This window comes from Amphiura filiformis, chromosome 2, assembly GCF_039555335.1.
Source record: "Amphiura filiformis chromosome 2, Afil_fr2py, whole genome shotgun sequence".
Lineage (NCBI taxonomy): Eukaryota > Metazoa > Echinodermata > Ophiuroidea > Amphilepidida > Amphiuridae > Amphiura > Amphiura filiformis.
The window spans coordinates 69454373-69475828 of NC_092629.1; positions in this window are offsets into that span (position 1 = coordinate 69454373).

Below are 21456 nucleotides of genomic sequence, written 5' to 3' on the forward strand. Positions count from 1 at the left end.
CTTTTCACCATCGCTGTCACACAAAAAACCCATTACCAGCACATGCTCTGTCACCCAAAGTCCCTATATTTTTCCTTTAGATCTGTCGCCCAAAGAGACCCATCATTATAGTTTCCATCTGAACAGCAACGAGCATAGTCTATCTGATTTTGTTAATTCTTTTGAAATTAAGCCATTTGAAGCCATTTAGAACTATGAATTCAATTTTCAAGGCTTCTTTAGGCTCTCACACAAAGACCCCATTAAAAAAAGGTCATATTCTCACCCAATGCCCCCTCCTCCATTTAGATCCAAACGGTCCTTCTCTCACCCAATGACCGCATGTACATTTTGCTCTCACCGAATGCCAAAAATCATGCTCTCACCCTTGCAATGACCCCATATTTTTTCATATTTTGCTCTCACCTGATGCCCTTTATTGCACAGCCCTACACCTATATCCATTTCATATCGAAGTGCCACCCCGGGGCTGAAATGTAACCGTTTGGATACAATTTTTTCTTTAAAACAATAATGTAACATTAGCATAATAAGCAAAGAAAGATTAGGAAATACAAAGCATATTTATTGCAGTGAGAGAGGCAATCGTACTGCATTGGGATGAAAGCGGTTGGTTTCAAATAAAAAGGAATAAAGATAAGGTTACCACTGTTGAGCTTGTTAGGAAATCATGGGTTGTTGGAGCAGAATTATTTTATTTCTGAATATAGATTTGCATATTTAATTCTTCATTGTTTTCCAAATGGACATATGATACAGTATAACTATAAAAAAAAAGTCTGTCCACTTAGAAGTACAAACCAAATCTGTGGCATCGGGGGTCGATGCTTTGCGTCACACGCGCTGTACAAATCGCGCAGCATTGGCGCGCCAAAGAAGCATTGCGCTGAAATAATTATTCTCATACCTCCAGTTTCCGAGGTCTATTTACTTTGTACTTCTATGTGGACCACAGAATTAAAACCAGAGAACCAGGACTCGACCGCCATCTTGATACAGGCATGGAGCAAAAATTGGGGGTATTCGGTTTCCCTCCGAATGCGCTCGAGGCATATTCGTTTTCATGCAGCGCGCCATGGATGTTGGGCGCGTTTGAGAGACGCACTTTAAGCGACCTGTACGCGAGTACCAAGACGCTTCATATGAGACGCAGAATTGTTTTCGTTCGTCTCCGCGCACCGTCGGCAAGGACCCGAATACCCCCAATTTTCTCCCCATAGCTGACGGCGCGATTGTACGTGGCGATATAGGGAGTCCCGGTTCTCCTTCTCTAATTCTGTGATGTGGACAGACTGTATCGCTTGTACCTGACAATATTTCATGCCTGGTTATTGATTTAACGGATAGTCGCCGCGGATACCAGGTTTAAGGAGCATTTGAACTTGTTTAAAATGTTTAAGCGACACAAAAGTCACGATGTTTTTGGGTGTTTTTATAAACCCAATACGGGATTTCAAGGATTTTTTAAACTGTTAAAGGTAAATGTTTTAAATAACACAACAAATGTCAATTGCAACTATAGCTAAAATAATAATTTCTCGATCATGAGAGTATGAATGTACTGCGTGCACTGCGTAATGTTGCAAGTTTAGTAGAATGACACAATAGCGCGATCGATTGTGCACGCACAGGAAATGCAGCGCTACCCAAAGCGTGTGTGGTAGGCGTTGTACGCCGACGCAATTGTTATTGCGTGCCTATTGAGTTCTCATGATCGAGAATCTATTATTTTAGCTATACCGCGTTAGATTTCCCATGGATAAGAGACCAACCATCCCTGGATCATACTCTGCGATCGTAATAGCGCCATCTCTTGAAAAGCGTCGGTGTTTTTATGAGTCAATTATTAATTTTTTATTTTAAACAAAGGATAACGGGCCTAGACGCACAAGATTTCATCCCATGCATATTAGTAAACAATAATAAAATCAAAACCAAGCCAGTTGTGTTTTTATTTCTAAGCTGGGCATACTTTTAAGCAATACAGTTGCAAGACCGAAATTAGAAGCTTTTTGCAAAGTCAAGCCAAATAAGGGACCCACCGTAGCGGACGCCCCAAACAGTGGCGTAGCTGCCGGGGGGCCCGCCCCCTAGTGCAAGGAAAAAAGAGGAAAAAGGAGGGAGAAAGAGGAAAAAGAGAGGAGAGAGAGGGGGGGGAGGGAGAGGAGGGACAGAGAGATGGGGAAGCCATACGATATGCAATACCATACGATTATTATCAATAAGCCTGGCAAAAATAGTCTATTTGGGCCCCCGCCCTCCCCCCCCCCCAAGTGCAGGGAAATTTGGTGGATTTGGGCCCCCGCCCCATACAGGCTTGCCCCCCTTGGAAAAAATCCCAGCTACGCCGCTGGCCCCAAAAACGTGTTCTGCAGGGTGATGTTCTATCTCCATTCCTGTTTGTCATCATCGTGATAGACCGTCTTCTGAAGAAGTCATATCTGAAGTCAAATCAGGAGTAAATGACCCATCTTGAATCTTGAATGTGTAATTTAGTTGAACAGGAAGGGTCACTCTTTTGGGGAAATTTTAGACAAGTTGATTGGTTATTGCGTTGGAGCTGCACAATGGATTAATGACTTTGCTTCCGCCCGGACAGCCAAGCAAACAAACAAACAACCATTATACGCCGGCCCCACATAATATATGGGGGCCAAAAAAAATCTTTGCCCCCTGCTCTTGCGCAAATTTCTGCCAACATAATTTGCAGACCAAATAGGATTGGACCCAGTCTGTTAAGTGGTGTAGATTAATTTCTGTTCATGATGCCTTCTTTCGTTAGTCCCCGTCATTATGTCACTTTCACAGCTTTTCACATGCATATATAGGCCTACACATAATTATGGACAATATCATCATTAAGGGTATACTTGCCCATCAGTCAGGGAGGTAAATAAGGATAATTTACTTGGTGGGCAATTTAATTTATTTTTGCCCTCAAATTAGGGAAAATAATTTACTGGGTGGAGAGCGATAATTAATTTCATAAAGGCCTTTGGATTTTCGGAAATAGACCTGGTTTTGCGTGGAAGTTGGCTTTGATGTAAAAAGTGGACTTTACCCTCCCCATAAGGCCAAGAAAAAAATTGTTTCCTTGCCCTCAACTGAATTTTAACAATTGGGTCGGTCGGTCGGGATATCTTCTCTTTTTTAATTACTAGCAAACTCTACTGTTTGTATTAATCAAGGCTCAAAATATGAAAAATCAGACAATTTTGGTGTCAAAATGAATCAACTAACATTACAACATTACAAAACAACTAAAATGTTGAACACAAGAAAAAAAAACTTTTTCAAGAATTTACAAAAATAGGGTCGGTATTCTTTTGTACAGTAAATAGAAAAAAACAACCCTTTTGTCTGATTTCCAAAATTAGGGTCGGTCGGTTGAGGGCAAGCAAGCATCTTTTTTTTTGCCTAAATGCATCTTATTAGCATATGTTGCAACATTCAAGAAAAATTGCATATCATATTAGTCGTATATATATATTATATTTCACTTTGGACATTTAAAAATCTTACACTAAATTTTCACTCACCATTACACCTAGGCAGGAAAAAAGCAGTAAAGTTAGAAGGGCAATGTTTTTATTTGGTATTACAGTGAAATAATATTTTGACTTTTACTCTTTTGACACACGTCACTCGCAGATTAAAGAAATATAAATTTCTGTTTGGACGAGTGGCATTTTCTAAAATGTATTGAAATTAATTGATAAGAAATTATATAAAAATGTGTTAAAACCTTGAACAAAACTATATTTCTAAAATTTATTTAAAAAAAGTTATTACCAAACCAGTAGATTGCCAGGTATTTACTAGTAATTTCAATATGTTCAATGTTTTTAAGTATTTCCCAGTAATTTCTGGTATCAGAGATGCCACATTTCTTTCTCATGCCTGAATTTCTTCTTTTATTAAGTCAAAATGTCAACACTTTTAATTATCTTCAGCCTATTTTTGTGACTTTTTATCCAAATTTTCACAAAGTCTAGGGTTTTTGGAGTACCCAAAGTTGCATCTTTGGGGATATATTGGTATTACCCGGTATTTTCCACCCACTGCGGTAAATGAATCTACCGTGGAATTTGGCAATATATGGACAGGGTTCAATTTTGATCATTCTTAATTCTTATAATATAGGCCCCAATGTTGCTCAAAATAATAATAAAGACGGATGTAGAATCACAGTCAAAAGGTGTAAAAAGATGATAATGTAAAATAACATGCATTCTTTCAACATTTAAAATTTAGATTGATTTCAGTAAATTTTCGTAATGCTATTACCTATTTGTGCATGCTCAAAGACTTGAAATGAACAATGTACGGTATATCTGGATCTAAGTTTCAAATAATTATAATGTTCCAAGTCTATTAAAAACACACCTTATTCAAGAATATTCAAATTTATGGGCTCATAAGCATGATAAGAATCTTTTCAGGTTTTGTGTGGAAATTGCTCAAAATTATATTAATTTTTGGCTTCTTATATACCATTTTGTACTGTGTGATAATTATTCCTACTCCGAAGTTGTAAACACGGTAAATGAATAAATTGGCAAATGTTAAGAAAAGATACATCACTTTCATTATTCAACATCACTTTCAAAATGCAAGTTGATTTCAAGATATGCACATTGGTACTAGTTTTATGATAATTATTATGGTGCCCAATTTGTTGTGGGCAAAATAATTGACTGGGTGGGCACTTTTGGGCAATGCAAGTTGAATTTACTGGGTGGGCAAAATAATTTACTGGGTGGGCATTTGCCCACCCAGTTAACATGTTATTTACCTCCCTGCCATCAGTTTCATTCAGGGGCGTGTTTGAAAAACGGCACAGCGCATTAGTAAAAAGAATAAAAAATGCTAAAATTTTCACCGGGGTTCGAATAGACTGGCCCCCAGTCTCGGTTCGAGTCCATCTCTGGATAATGTAACAATAAATAATTTTATAATGCCCTATGAAAAAAATGCCAAAGTCCTGTAACCCCCCTTATTTTCTTCAATGCCAAAAACCCATTCCTCTTCATCCACAAATCGACGCCACTAATTACACCCACCACAGTCACCCATGCAGCAATATAGAAATATACTCGTATTATATGTGAACGCGAAAGTCCATTGAACGCTGATTTACTGGCCCCCAGTCTCGGTTCGAGTCCATCTCTGGATAATGTAACAATAAATAATTTCATAATGCCCTATGAAAAAATGCCAAAGTCCTGTAACCCCCCCTTATTTTCTTCAATGCCAAAACCCATTCCTCTTCATCCACAAATCGACGCCACTAATTACACCCACCACAGTCAACCATGCAGCAATATAGAAATATACTCGTATTATAAGCGAACGCGAAAGTCCATTGAACGCTGATTCCGAGACTGGTCCATTGAACGCTGATTCCGAGACTGGTCCAATCTGTTAGAGATCTCCCTTCCAAATATTCGTTCAACGAAGCACGTTGTTTCCGATGTCAATTACGAAAGCCCCGCCCCAGTTTCAATTCAGATATGGTAGCACAAGGCTATGGCGGGGGATGTGACGCAAGATCGGATGGGACACTTGTCAACAACTGAGAGGTATTGAGCTCAAGTGGCACGCGTCTGATAGACCCATGGTACGCGCAATAATAAAAGGCAACCACTCGACTCGGACTTAGGCCTATTGTCCATTATCTTAATACTAATTATGGCGTGTCCGTCCGTCCCTCTGTCCGCGCGCTATCGCGTGCGCGTGGCTCGCTAACGCGTGCTCGCGGCGCGTATCGCGTGCGAGCGGTGCGCTATCGCGTAGTGCGCGGAGTACCGACGGGCGCAGTGCGAGCATCGGAAATCATGCAGGTGCATCTCATCGGATCAATAGTCAATAGGCCTATAATTTTCAACACATATTTCAATACGGCACACGTGCAGAGGCCTATTCGCCACTTGCACGGTTCCGCCATTATGCACTATATGCGGGGAGAGCCTCGAACTGGCAGCATACATGAAAGGAAGAATTACGTAACCTTACACAGAATGTTATATGACTGGTTCAATTCCCGTTCATGTATGCTGCCAGTTCGAGGCTCTCCCCGCACATAGTGCATAATGGCGGAACCGTGCAAGTGGCGAATTAGTAGCAGAACATGACTATTTCCGGGGTGCAATATTTTATTCCGTATATAGTTAAACCCTAACCTGTAACCCGTTATATCAGCCTAATTGCGTTCACATTTATCCCGATTGATTTTATTACTTTATCATGTTTTGTAACAGCCTACATCATGATAGGGCCTACTAATTTCGGGGTATTTGGGGGGGGCTCATATGTGGTAGCAGGACTAAGAGGCGAACGATGGGTTTCCAGATTACAGCCAAGTAAGCATCACAGCTACAAAAGTAATTAGTCACAAGAACCACCCAACCCGAGAACCGCGAAATCTAGTTGCGTATATTATCGCGTGCGGTTTGCAAATGTTTGCACATTATTTAGCTAGGGAAGCCTTTTCAAATATCCCCGCGCTGCCAAGCTGCGTTGATTGGTCGGATACAATATCGTTGTTTAGTCGCTTACACAAACGTTAATGTAGTGAAAACATGGACGTGGTATATAGAAAGATTGCGTGACTCCAAATCCGTAAAAGTGAACTCCCAGCATTTTGTGGGAGCTGGAAGGCAAATTGCTTACAGACTGGGAGGGTCCATGTATTGGGTTGATTTTTAATGCTATGTAATCTACATTACCAGTCGTTTTCCATGGACCCGAGGGAGGGTCTAGGGTTCGAACCACTGCCAATTGCACTATGAATGCTAAAGATGCCTACTGTGCCACGGTGACTGTGGTTAACATTCGGCGATTTTCAAAGATATACATATCAACACGTTTCTAGTGTATTGAAAATCAGATTTTGGTAGGAATACGGTCATAGAAAGACATATGACTCTACTTGTCTGTTTGTTTTTCATTTAACTTTGATGAATTGAACTGGTACGACTCTTAGGACTCGTGATAAACGACGATTAATTTAGTAATAATAAAATGAAAACGCTGGGTCATTCACGACGTCATTTGTAATTCATGTCAAAACCTGGGGAGGACCACACACATCCGTGTTGCATGTATAGGCCCTACGTGCGCAATCGATACTCAATGATCCAGACAGTAGTGTTTGAATATAGGCCTACCGCCCTTATGTATGCACCTGCTTGATACATCTTGTCACTTGGGGGAAGATTAATAGATATACTATAGGCCTACCCTAATAGCTTACAATTAGATACCCCACCGTAAATAGCTATCCCGGGTAGCTATCTTCATTACCTCGCTATGCCAGGATATACTCCTAGTGTAGGCCTACGTACTTTTGAACCATATTTTGTTCAAAAATGATAGGAAGGGACTGCTTTCAGCTAAAATGTTGGTTATCAGCAGATGCTTAATGATACCGGGAAGTGTTGCAGAAAGGTACTCTTTATTTATTCAAAATATCACATATCAATGAATTTAAATTGGAAATCATGATGCAGTCACGGTCCATGGCAAAGGCGATTCGACCTTTGTGGCATTAATCCCAGTCAACAGGAAATTAATCCAGTAAATCGATTCAGTAAAGCAAATAACCGAGTAGCAAATACTTAGTAACCAATGTTAGGCAGAGATACGGGCAGTCCCAACGCACTGAAGGGTCTATTGTTCTATTGTACCATGCGAGTTGCTGGTTTACAAATTATCCTCAGTTGAGCAAGCATGAATAATACGTTGATCAATAGACCCTAGTACGAATCCAAGCACAGTTACAACACTGCGCTTGGCTTGTCTTGTACATTGCGAAATGAACCTACATGTTTGCTAGTATAATGACAGACTCTAGAAATGCCAACATAAATCTTCAAACATCATCTTAAGAATTATTTCAGTATCGAAATCAGTAGGAATACCAAGCGTACGCTGTACACTTTCCAGAAAAAATATAATTTTGTTTGTTCTAGCATTCTGTATCTCCAAAAATTATCACATTTTGTCTCCAAAATCCTATGTAAATGATTCTCGATATGATGCTACACAGAAATTATTTTCGACAAAGGATAGACATTTTACACAATTTGTCATAACTTAAGGGCTGGGGTATGAGCGACCTTGAAGTTCCGGTATCTGGAGAGGGGAAGCAATGAGTTACCCCAAATCACAGCGGCAGGTAGTGACTGGGCCGCCGAGTGCTAATATATATTTATTTTGGAAGGTTCGTGTTTGTTTTAAATTTTGGGGCGTTTTTCCAAAATTTGATATTTTTGGTCATATTTCAAAAAAGCGACATGCCAAAGACAACTCTTTGGGCACATAGTTTGTTATTGTTATTGCAGTTCTTTTCCACATACCTACGTTAACATTCGATTTCGTGATTTACTAATATTATATATTTTATGACTGCAATTTGGCGTTTTCAATGCGTTTTACACGTATCATGAAATTAACGCAAATATCTAGTCACGCTGCTTTTAGAATTTTTACCTGATCGTCGGCTTTTGCAGGCAACAGAATGCAGATTGGCTCACGATAGATGTCGAAATCCTCTATGTGGTTCACTCATTGATAAAATGAGTTTGCATTCCTTGTAACAACACACACATTGCCGTCTGGAAACCGGGTCTGGTACTGATTTTGGGACAGCCAATAGACTTCAGCGCCGTATCAAATCTCATAAAAACCACACGACTGACGACTATGTATTTATGTTTCCCGCACGAAAGCTTGTGTCTACATCTATTATTATACTTCTTTGGAAACGTTGACCTTTGACCACTCTTTGTATAACGCCCTGATATGACCTTGATATGTTCGCTTGATTGGGTACGTTATAGCATCCATTTCATTGAGGTGTTAGGACTTGGTCAGTATAATACTTGCAGGGATACAATAGTTTAACATGGTGTGTGAGCATGGTGAAAGACTCATTATTGATTAGGCGCGGACATATTAAAGGCACAGGTCCTTTGCGTGTATAGCAGAAAATTATAATAGAATGCGTGAATAGAATGTTTGGAATTTTGCAACTAAAATACTAACTGCATTCTGCATTATGTATTTATTTATTTATTTAGGCCTATGCCTATTTATTTATTTACTGACTTATTTATTTATTTTATTTATTTGGAATATTAGTTAGTAGGCCTAGTTAGTAATATTCCATGATAGGCCTACGTCGGTTTATTATTGATTGTTGATAACTTGACAACTTGATTGATTGATCGATTGATAGTCATTTCACATTATATTCCTAGTTTATAGGCCAATTTGAATAGCATCGTATAGGCCTACATTAGATAAATAGACCTATCAGTATTGATTTATTCTATTCAGCAATATCAAGGATTACTATCAAACTTCTCATAGCTGATTGTCAGTTGGCTCAGTGGTAACGCAGTAGGTTTTACAACACCGAGGTCCCGGGTTCGATTCCCACCTCTGCCTATTTTTTGCAAGGCTGAGAAAAAATGAAATTTCTGGACTGCAAACTTATTTGGCGCGCGATCTGAGCTGGTCCTTTTCTGGTGGCTGTGTCTGTTACAGGCACACTCCCTCTGCATCCAAACCAGGTTCACGCTCATAACACCTCCCTTAAGGTTAGACGAGAGTTTTTCATGCGCTTGATTTCAGAGGGGCGTAAGTTCATAACAGAAACAGCCATGCAGAAAATGAACAAGCGTACCGGGACGTAGGCCTACTTACAATAGAATATCGATCCACGGTCAAGACATGAAAAGGCTATGAAACTTGGCTTAGCTCGTGCCCGGATGCCGGGGGGGGGGGTGGCACAAGCCGTTTTCGGCAATTTTCACAAGGATTTTATAAATTTTAAAATTTATTGGGGGCACTTCGTCAAAAATGTGTTGATTTTGAATTTATATCCTTGATATCTTTGATGAAATCAATGCTGCTATTCCCCTGATTTATACAATGTAAGGGTAGGCAACAACAACAATATCAAAAAGCAATTATTTGTAAATCGAATTTGGGATGATAATCAACAAGACAGACTTAGCAGGCCTACAAATTTCTGAATTATATAAAGTGAAAAACAATCAATCACGATTCACTGCACTCAGCGAATCAATCAAATAAAACTAAAAAGAAAGGAGCAAGAAAGAATAAAAAGAAATAGTGAAAAGAGAAAGAAAGAGAGAGAAAGAAAATGAACGAAAAGAAAGAAAGAAAGAAAGAAATGAAAAAAAAAGAAATGAAAAAAGAAAGGAGAAAGAAAAGAGAAAGAAAGGAAGTAAAAATGAGAAAAGAGAAAAAAAAAGAAAATTCAGCCACACGGAGACTCGAACCCACAAAAATTGTTCATATTAGATTCCCAGTCCAACGCTCTATCCACTCGGCCATTGATCAACTTACGCAATTGACTGTTCTCAAAGCGGATGATATAACTATAATTAGATGCAATTACGTATGATTACAATCGCGTCCGCATTTAGGCTCTTAGAATAAACACGCATGTCGGCGCTGAAATTTTGAACGAACTGATGGAGGAAAACCTCGTTTTTTGCAAAACTAGCTTCAATTTGGAGTGAAAATCAAATGGAATAGCAATTGGCAGAATGTTGAGAAATAATGTAGGTATTCAGATGTCTAAATTAACGTCCCGTTATCAAGATATCGATAATTTCACAAACCAGCTTTTTCTCAAGCAAATTCTCCAAAATTTGCCCCCAAAACGGGCTTTTAAAATTTAATCGGTACTGTATTTGGTTCTTCCCCATGGCAACATTATTTCTTTGATCGATTTGTAATACAATACGAACTAGACTTAGCTGTGGTCTAAGACCACGAACACAGCCGTGTTGTGACCCCTTAATGACCTTTGACCCCAAAATATATGAAAACCCCATAGACATTGGCTAATGTCAATGTATGTGTGCATGTGGCATCACTTTACCATGTTATTTGTGGCAGAAGAGGCATTTAGAAGGAATTTCGTTTTAGACCGGAAGTGACCCTAAATGACCTTTAATCCCAAATAAAAAAAATACCAGAGATACCCTGGATAACCACAATTCATGTGTGAACATACCGTTACTGTCCAATGTTTTGTTTAGCTAAAAAATATTTTTGAAGGTATTTCGTTTTATACCGGAAGTGACCCTTTAATGACCTTTGACCCCAAATCTGTGTACACCACGTAGACACTGGGTAATGACAATGCATGTGTGCAAGTGGCGTCACTGTCCTACGTAATTTGTGGGTGAAGATGCATTTTAAAGGTATTTCGTTTTATACCGGAAGTGACCACTTAATGACCGTTGACCCAAAATAAAAAAATATCACATATACACTGGGTAATCACAATTCATGTGTGAACATACCGTTACTGTCCTATGTTTTGTTTAGCTAATAGAAATTTTTGAAGGTATTTCGTTTTATACCGGAAGTGACCCCTTAATGACCTCAAATCTGTGTACACCACATAGACACTGGGTAATAACAATTCATGTGTGCAAGTGGCGTCACTGTCCTACGTAATTTGTGGGAGAAGATGCATTTTAAAGGTATTTCGTTTTATACCGGAAGTGACCCCTTAATGACCTTTGACCCAAATTTAAAAAATACCACATATAAAGTGGGTAAGAACAATTCATGTGTGAACATACCGTTACTGTCTTATGTTTTGTTTAGCTAATAAAATTTTTTGAAGGTATTTCGTTTTATACCGGAAGTGACCCCTTAATGACCTTTGACCCCAAATCTGTGTACACCAAATAGACACTGGGTAATACCAATTCATGTGTGCAAGTGGCGTCACTGTCATACTTAAGTTGTGGGAGAAGATGCATTTTTAGTTTAAATCACGTGTTTGACCCCTGCGTGACCTTTGACCCCACAAGTTTCATGTGACATGTAGGGGCACGGTCAATGATCAATGTGACCAAGTTAGGTCAAAATCGATGTAAGCATGTGAGTGCTAGAGCAAATGTAATGGTTGACAGAAAGAAAGAAGAACCTGTAAGAAAAAAGACACAGCCGTGACTAACGTCACGGCTGTGTAAAAAGAAGAAAACAATCGCTCGGTGTGGATTTATACGGAGCGCACATTTGAAAAAAACCTCATGGAACGTGTTTTTGATCTTGTGAACATGGTGGGTAAAAATGCTTTAAACGAAGGATTTTCAAATTTATTCTAATAATTTGTATATAACACACACAAAAATGTTAAGCTACATCCAATGCACCAACATTTCACTCGCTGCGATATTTGATTACTGAGAAAACGCTGTTTTAGAGAACAACTTTATACGTTTTTTATACGTCTCTTTGTGTAACCTTAAAGAGATATTGGAATACTTTGATGTTTTTTGATACACTTATTTTGTCGCCAAAAAGAGCTGGATTCCCTATGACTTCAAGATATTGTTATCCACCCATCACCCCCAATGTTGAAATCCCAATCTCTGTGACTGAATTAATATTTAAGTTTGCTTGAAGGGCATTTTCAAGCGGGGGGGGAGGGGGGGGGTGGGGTTATGTGATTTTGTTTGATTCAATAGGGGGGTTACGTGAAATTGATTTATCGCAATAGGGGGGTTAGGTATTTTTCACCCACAAAGTTCAACATTCTCCCGGCCCCCCTCCCGCATTAATAATGAGCGGTCCCTAAAGGGATTTTTATTTAAAATGTTTAAAAGCGAGAAATTATTATCTCCCCTGTTTTAATTACGCTCCGCCTGGGTGATGGGCATCATGGGCTGCTCTGACCAAAATAATAAGGCACTTCAATAATCAATAATCAGTCCCGTGACGGCCTCCACTAACTAGCTACTAACTTGGGTTTATTCGCCACTTGCACGGTTTCGCCATTACGCACTATGTGCGGGGAGAGCCTCGAACTGGCAGCATACATGAATGGGAATTGAACCAGTCATATAACATTCTGAGTAAGGTTACGTAATTCTTCCTTTCATGTATGCTGCCAGTTCGAGGCTCTCCCCGCATATAGTGCATAATGGCGGAACCGTGCAAGTGGCGAATGGGCGCTGATATTTCATGTTCACATGTCACTTATTTATCAGAAAAGTGCGACCCTTTGTCAATCACCTACAGTACCCAATTTCGGCATACTATATAAGAAACTCATCATGATGATTGCCAGAGAATAGTTAAAATGTAGCTTTTACCGTTTTTTGTGGCATCCTTCAGAAGTGAGCGGTCCGATACCAATATTTTCGGTCAAATCTCCATTCAATTAACACGGGGAGTTGGCTAGCTATGCCATCGCCCTCACTCATATTTTACAAAAGTGCGACCATTTCTGAACATCTAACCTAGCTGTAATTTTAGGTCATGTTAGAGAAATATATTTGCTAGAAGTTTGGAGAATATATTAAATATTGGCTGGTTATTTTTCACACAGTGATGTTAACTAGGCAAGTGTCCATTCTTCCACCATACATCATTTGTAGAGGTCATGCGTCAATGGTGAGAGCACTGTGTATTGTGTATAGGAAAACGGACAGTAACTGCAGTATGTCCAAAAAGGAAATGTCAGGTCAAAATTCTCACCTTAGAATTATTGTGAAATTAAATCAAACCAAATTTAGGCTCCGCAAACAACGTCCAATTATCCCCATTGGTGTTTGCTACACGTGCATATAATAAATTATGATTTGGGGCTAATTTGAGAAGAGTTAATGCCTCGAGTTTCAAAATACACCGAGTGGTGTTTTTTGATCAAAAACATCGACAATTCAAGACTCTGTAAAAACAAATCAAGAATTATCTGGGATAATTGCAACTAAGTATAATGAAAGTTATGATCTAAGCTACCAGATGCATCATTAATTTCCTGACTATGATATTTAGTTGTGGGAAAAGATTACTTTAATGTTTGGCGGATTATTTCCCGCCAAAATTTCAACCAAAAAGAGCATGTAGCCTTAATGGATCATTCATTTCCATTCTTAGTCTCCATCATTATGTTGGCAAACAGTACCTTCTCCAATCTCTTATCTACTTCCTTTGTCCTACTGCTTCTTTCTATTTCCCTTCCTCTGTCTATTCTCCTCCCTTTCATCTGCCTTATCCTCCTTCTTTCTTCATTAGGCCTATCTCCTTTTTTTTTTCCTTCCTCAATATTGAGCTATATTGTCATCTTTTAAATTGTCACCTGTGTATATTGATCCGAATGGGACATGGCCTAAGTGGGTCTTGGCCCTAGTGGGAAATGGACCTAGTGGGACATGGACCTAGTGGGACATGACCCTAGTGGGACATGGACCTAGTGGGACATAGTCCTAGTGGGACATGGACCAAGTGGGACATGGACCTAGTGGGACATGGATAGTGGGACATGTACCGAGTGGGACATGGCCCTAATTGACATGGACCTGGCGGGACATGGCCCATGGCCCTAGTGGGACATGGACCAAGTGAGATATGACCCCAGTGGGACATGGCCCTAGTGGGATTGGACCAAGTGGGATTGGACCAAATGGGATTGGACCAAATGGGATTGGACCAAGTGGGAACTGGACCATGTGGGAATGGATCAAGTGGGAACGGATCAAATGGGATTGGATCAAGTGGGAACGGATCAAATTTGATTGGATCAAGTGGGAACGGATCAAATGGGATTGGATCAAGTGGGAACGGATCAAATGGGATTGGATCAAGTGGGAACGGATCAAATGGGATTGGATCAAGTGGGAACGGATCAAATGGGAACGGATCAAATGGGATTGGATCAAGTGGGAATGGATCAAATGGGATTGGATCAAGTGGGAATGGATCAAATGGGATTGGATCAAGTGGGAACGGATCAAGTGGGAACGGATCAAGTGGGAATGGATCATGTGGGAACGGATCAAGTGGGAACGGATCAAATGGGATTGGATCAAGTGGGAACGGATCAAATGGGATTGGATCAAGTGGGAACGGATCAAATGGGATTGGATCAAGTGGGAACGGATCAAATGGGATTGGATCAAGTGGGACCGGATCAAATGGGATTGGATCAAGTGGGAATAAGACTAAATTACTTTTTTTTTACAGCAAAATACAAAGTATCTGGCGTATATACATGTCACTTACCTTAATTAACACGGCTCTTACTCTTACGATGATACTCATTAACGCCCCAGGTGGGGTCAAACGACGAGGAAAAAAAATAATTAAAAAAAGGGGTCCCGAAAGCAAAAATAGCAAGGGGGCCTAGTCAGCAACTGCTGACAGTTAAATTCGCCACTGAGATTCATCTTCTCTTCCCTCCCCAGTTTTAATAACGTTTTATTACAGCATATTATACTTTGGGGTTTGGTTTCGATAAAAACGTTTCAATAACATTAAATGTCGGGTTATATAAAGGTCATGGAAACATTTTAAAACGTTTTGTATGTATGACAACAACACACTACAAAAATATTTTTTAAATGTTTTTAGTTGTGGGAAAAGATTACTTTGTTTTGGCGGGATTATTTCCCGCCAAAAATTTCAACCAAAAAGAGCATGTAGCCTTAATGGATCATTCATTTCCATTCTTAGTCTCCATCATTATGTTGGCAAACAGTACCTTTTCCAATCTCTTATCTACTTCCTTTGTCCTACTGCTTCTTTCTCTTTCCCTTCCTCTGTCTATTCTCCTCCCTTTCATCTGCCTTATCCTCCTTCTTTCTTCATTAGGCCTATCTCCTTTTTTTCCTTCCTCAATATTGTCATCTTTTAAATTGTCACCTGTGTATATTGATCCGAATGGGACATGGCCTAAGTGGGTCTTGGCCCTAGTGGGAAATGGACCTAGTGGGACATGACCCTAGTGGGACATGGACCTAGTGGGACATAGTCCTAGTGGGACATGGACCAAGTGGGACATGGACCTAGTGGGACATGGATAGTGGGACATGTACCGAGTGGGACATGGCCCTAATTGACATGGACCTGGTGGGACATGGCCCATGGCCCTAGTGGGACATGGACCAAGTGAGATATGACCCCAGTGGGACATGGCCCTAGTGGGATTGGACCAAATGGGATTGGACCAAATGGGATTGGACCAAGTGGGAACTGGACCATGTGGGAATGGATCAAGTGGGAACGGATCAAATGGGATTGGATCAAGTGGGAACGGATCAAATGGGATTGGATCAAGTGGGAACGGATCAAATGGGATTGGATCAAGTGGGAACGGATCAAATGGGATTGGATCAAGTGGGAACGGATCAAATGGGATTGGATCAAGTGGGAACGGATCAAATGGGATTGGATCAAGTGGGAACGGATCAAATGGGATTGGATCAAGTGGGAACGGATCAAATGGGAATGGATCAAATGGGATTGGATCAAATGGGATTGGATCAAGTGGGAACGGATCAAATGGGATTGGATCAAGTGGGAATGGATCAAATGGGATTGGATCAAGTGGGAACGGATCAAGTGGGAACGGATCAAATGGGATTGGATCAAGTGGGAACGGATCAAATGGGATTGGATCAAGTGGGAACGGATCAAATGGGATTGGATCAAGTGGGACCGGATCAAATGGGATTGGATCAAGTGGGATTACATTTAGTTCCAGATTGAATATATGGGATTGCAGATTTCTGCACAGAATAATGGTCAATTTGGCATATTCTGTTTGAGACCCCACTACATTCACAAGACTGTATTCAGGCGTGAAAAAGCAATTGTTTCAGATGTGGTGTTATTGTAAAGGGGAATAAAATAACTATCCTTTGACATGAACATCGCCTACACCGGATAGGGTAGAGATTTTGACACTTGATTTGGGTTATTGGACCTTTGAGGTTAACGAATCACAGAGGTGCTTTTGCGACAGCGGCTGCGAATTCGAGAAATCCAAGATGGCCGCCGGCGGCCATTTTGAAAATTTTAAATTTTAGTTTTCACTCAATATTCATGTGTAATACATCATTCTATAGGTTTTTGCATACAAGGAATCAATTTCTGACATTATTTTTATGATTGAAGGTCAGTATAACATGTTTACATTCAAAATGGCCGCCAAATGGTTGCCAAAAGATGGGGTTTTCATTAAAATGTATTTAGAATTCAATATTTTAACTTATTTGATGTTAAAAATAACCATGGGTTGCTGATATTATGGTCAGTTGTCTATGTCATTTCTATCATCTCCTGGATATGTTTAAAAATCAAAATGGCTGCCAAAATCGTCTTTTTTCATTAAAATGTTACAGGAGTATTATGAAGTACCAGATTTACAATGAAATGGTGCCAAACATTGTGTTCTTTTGTATTCAAAGTATCTCTCTGGTAAAGGGGTAACAATATGACATCAGCATCAATTAATATGATCTCATGGGCATGTAAACATTCATGATATTTAAAACAGCATTTTAATAGATGTTGTGTTAAATATTTTCATTGAACGCTGATATAATGTTAAAGGAGTATTTCTATCCAAATTTCTTCCTGCTCATGTGTTTTTACATTCATGAAAGAAACCTAAACCCAAATTTTCATGCAAATCGGACATTCAGTTGGCGAATTATGGGCTATAACATATATTTCAATGGTCCATAGGATTGTGTGTGATACTTTCGTTGTCGACAGAATGAAATTCAAAATCGAACATTTCGCCTGTTTCTCTAGATATAAATTATAAATTTATAAGATAAATTTGCAAGATTCCTTTTGCACATGATCATTATGCACCTAGTAAGGGAGACCGGGGCGGGTTGGCCCCCTTTTTTCCCCACTTATCTGGAGAGCTCAGTTTGTGGGTTAGGAGGCTCTCAATTTGATACTTGAGAGCTGTTTACTCTAGGTAAATGCTAACAAATTTATATGGCTCTGTGACTTATACAAAAGTTATAGTAGTTGTAGGAGAGAGCGAAAAGAAAATTAACCAGTCCGGGGCAGGTTGGCCCACCAAACAGGGCAGGTTGGCCCTCTATGCACAACCGTGTGTTATTGCCATATTTCTTTCCAATAAAACATTCTAAAGTTACAACTCGGTAAGATATCACCTATCATAGTTCCAAGATAATCAAAAATAAAATTCATTTTATGCCATCATGGGTCATTCTTGAGGAAATGGCTAAAATCAAGGAAATAACGTTAACCGATCATCTTATAAAACCCATAACGAAAAACTGAAAGGCTGTGGATAACAATTGTAATTGACTTTTTTGTTCATTATTAACTATTCTGAGTGATGAATTACTTTTTATGTACAAATTCCCAATTATAAAGAAATATGATATTGAAATATTGCTATTTCCAGTCAAAAAGTGCTCAAATTGGACAACAATATAGATTTTTTTGTACTATACTCCGCCTTTGAACAATTTTATCCATGGAACTGACTAGTGTTGGTGTGTAAATTGTATTTTGCTTCATTTGACACAAAATGGGTGAAAATGGAGAAAGTATGCATAACTCTTGCCCATAAACACAATGGGGGCAACCTGCCCCAGCACAAGTGGGCCAACCTGCCCCATAGTCTATTTTTTGTTTTCCATCAAATTCCATAAAACAGAAACAGGATGGAAAGCTTTCAACTATATGGCATTTTAAGCAAGACCCATACCTTCCAGCAACTTACAATTTACATAATGTATTATGTGCAACAATAGTGCTTTCTTTCCTTTCTTTTTTCTCCAAAATGACCATGCAAGTAGTTTTAAATTGATAATATTATGTCTCAACAACATGTAATTTATCTGATTTTTAAGGAAATGGTGCCACATGAGTGCTTTCTTGAGATCCAAAAATATCTTTGTGGCAGAAGGGTAACGTAAAATATGTCATTCAAAATTATCCCATGGGTAAGTTCAAAGAAATAAAAGTGACTCCCAAAATGGCCACCAAAATATTATTTTTTCATCAAAATCTGTTACAGCGACACTAGGTATCTGGTTTTCAAGGGATGGTGCCATAAAAGGAGAGTATTTTCCCACATAATCATTATAGCATAGCAGTAATAGGAAAACAGCATGGACTTATGGGTAATTGGGCATGTTTAAAATTCAACTTGGCCACCAAAATAATATCTTGAAAGTTGGTGTAACAGTCATTTAAAAGAGTATATTATATTCTTTTAAATGACTGTTACACCAACTTTCAAGATACCAGTTTTTTACAGGAGATGTCATTTTTTCAGCTTCATGGCATATGGTTAACATTCTGTCGTAAAATGATTCTGCCGGCATGCTCATACCAACGGGACATATACTAGGTGCATAATGATCATGTGCAAGAGGAATCTTGCAAATATATTCCCTTTCCAGAGAAACCGGCCATCATGTTCGATTTTGAATTTTATTCTGTCGCCAACGAAAGTATAACACACAATCCTATGGACCATTGAAATATACGGTATGTTATAGTCCATAATTCGCCAACGGAATGTCCGATTTGCATGAAATTTAGGATTTAAGATTCTTTTATGAATGTAAATACACATGAGCAGGAAGAAATTGGGATAGAAATATCCCTTTAACATTATATCAGCGTTCCATGGAAATATTTAACACAACATCTATTAAAATGCTGTTTTAAATACCATTTTAATGAAAAAATCATGTTTTGCAGCCATTTTGAATGTTTACATGCCCATATGAGATAATATTAATTGATGCCGATGTCATATTGTTACCCCTTTACCAGAGGGATACTTTGAATACAAAAGAACACAATGTTTGGCACCATTTCATTGTAAATCTGGTACTTTATAATACTCCTGTAACACATTTTAATGAAAAAAAAGACTATTTTGGCGGCCATTTTGATTTTTAAACATATCAAGGAGATGATAGAAATGACATAGACGACTTATGCTTTGTTGTCACCATAATATCAGCATCCCATGGTTATTTTTAACATCAAATAAGTTAAAATATTGAATTCTAAATGCATTTTAATGAAAACCCCATCTTTTGGCAACCATTCAAGTGCCATTTTGAATGTAAACATGTTATACTGACCTTCAATCATAAAAATAATGTCAGAAATTGATTCCTTGTATGCAAAAACCTATAGAATGATGTATTACACATGAATATTGAGTGAAAACTAAAATTTAAAATTTTCAAAATGGCCAAGGCGGCATCTTGAACTCTCGACCAAGAGCCGCTTTACAAAAAAGCACCTCTGTGATTCTTTAACCTCAAAGGTCCAATAACCCAAATCAAGTGTCAAAATCTCTACCCTATCCGGTGTAGGCCGGGTTCTAGCTAGGGCATGGACTATATCAAATAATCCGAGATATAGATGCTTGAAAAACTTTTGTTGAGGAGTTTTTGAACTGGTTTTGTGTTTTAAAAGTGGTAGTATTTCACATCTTATCTGGGATGCATCATCAGGCCAACAGATGTTAACACTTTATTGTATTGGGTTCAGCATTCTACTTTAAGGGCTCTGGTATGAACGGTTGGACAGTATTTTTTGTGGGCCATGAGAGCACATCAGATATATAATGGAATTGGAATTCTGAATAGAGGAAAGTCCTTCCGATATCAAATAATTAAAAAAAAAAAATTCGATATAATACTAATTTGATGACAAATTATTAAAATTTGATATTTTAAATTTTTTTTGATATTTGAGTTTGACAGTCCTCAAAGTAAACTTTCTAAATCTAATGATATGTACTTAAAGTGATGTAGCTGGCCCGTGGTAGCTGGGATAAAAAGCTGACGATCAATGCATTTTTTTTTTTGCATTTTCAAAAAATCCTATTTTTGAGGTCAAAGGTCACAAAAATCAGAAAGAATCCGATTAAATCGGAACGGTTGGCAGGCATGGTTCTGACTGATTTTGCTTGAATTGCATCACATGAAGAGCTTTGTTCCAAAACCCCTTACACCCACTTGCCCAATTTTGAGACCACATGAAAAAAATCACTGATATATGGGGGTTTGCAACAAAAGCAGTTTTTGGCGGGATGCTTGGATAGTATGAGCATCCCGCCATAAACTGCTTTTGTTGAAAACCACTAGTCTTTATATCACCCATTTTTTTGATGTGCTCTCAAAATTGGGCAAGTGAATGCAAGGGGTTTCGCAACAAAGCTCTTCATATACTATAAAACCTGTGGGTCTAGCTAGCGAAATCATTAGTCTTTCCTTTCATGATTTGAGTAATTTTCAAAAAATGTCATCGTCTCTTCAGGGATGGCTTCAAACCCAACCGCTGGTTAGCTGTCCGAGCTCTAGAACCTGCAACTGGACCAGGTTTCTAATTTTGGTCCACCTTACACAACATTATTCCATTTAATACCCACACTACCCCTGTGTAAGATTCAGTTTAAAGTTTTCCACAGGGGGTGTTCAAGTTTTGAATAGTATATATAATGAACATTTGGGCAACTTCCATTTGAAATACTCACCCCAGTTGTGGAAGATATAGGTACAACCATATTACAGGGGGAGTACGGGTTTGCCCAAATACCTTTCAAAAGGTAATAGGTATCGGTGGAAAATATTTCCAAAATCTTCCTCAGGG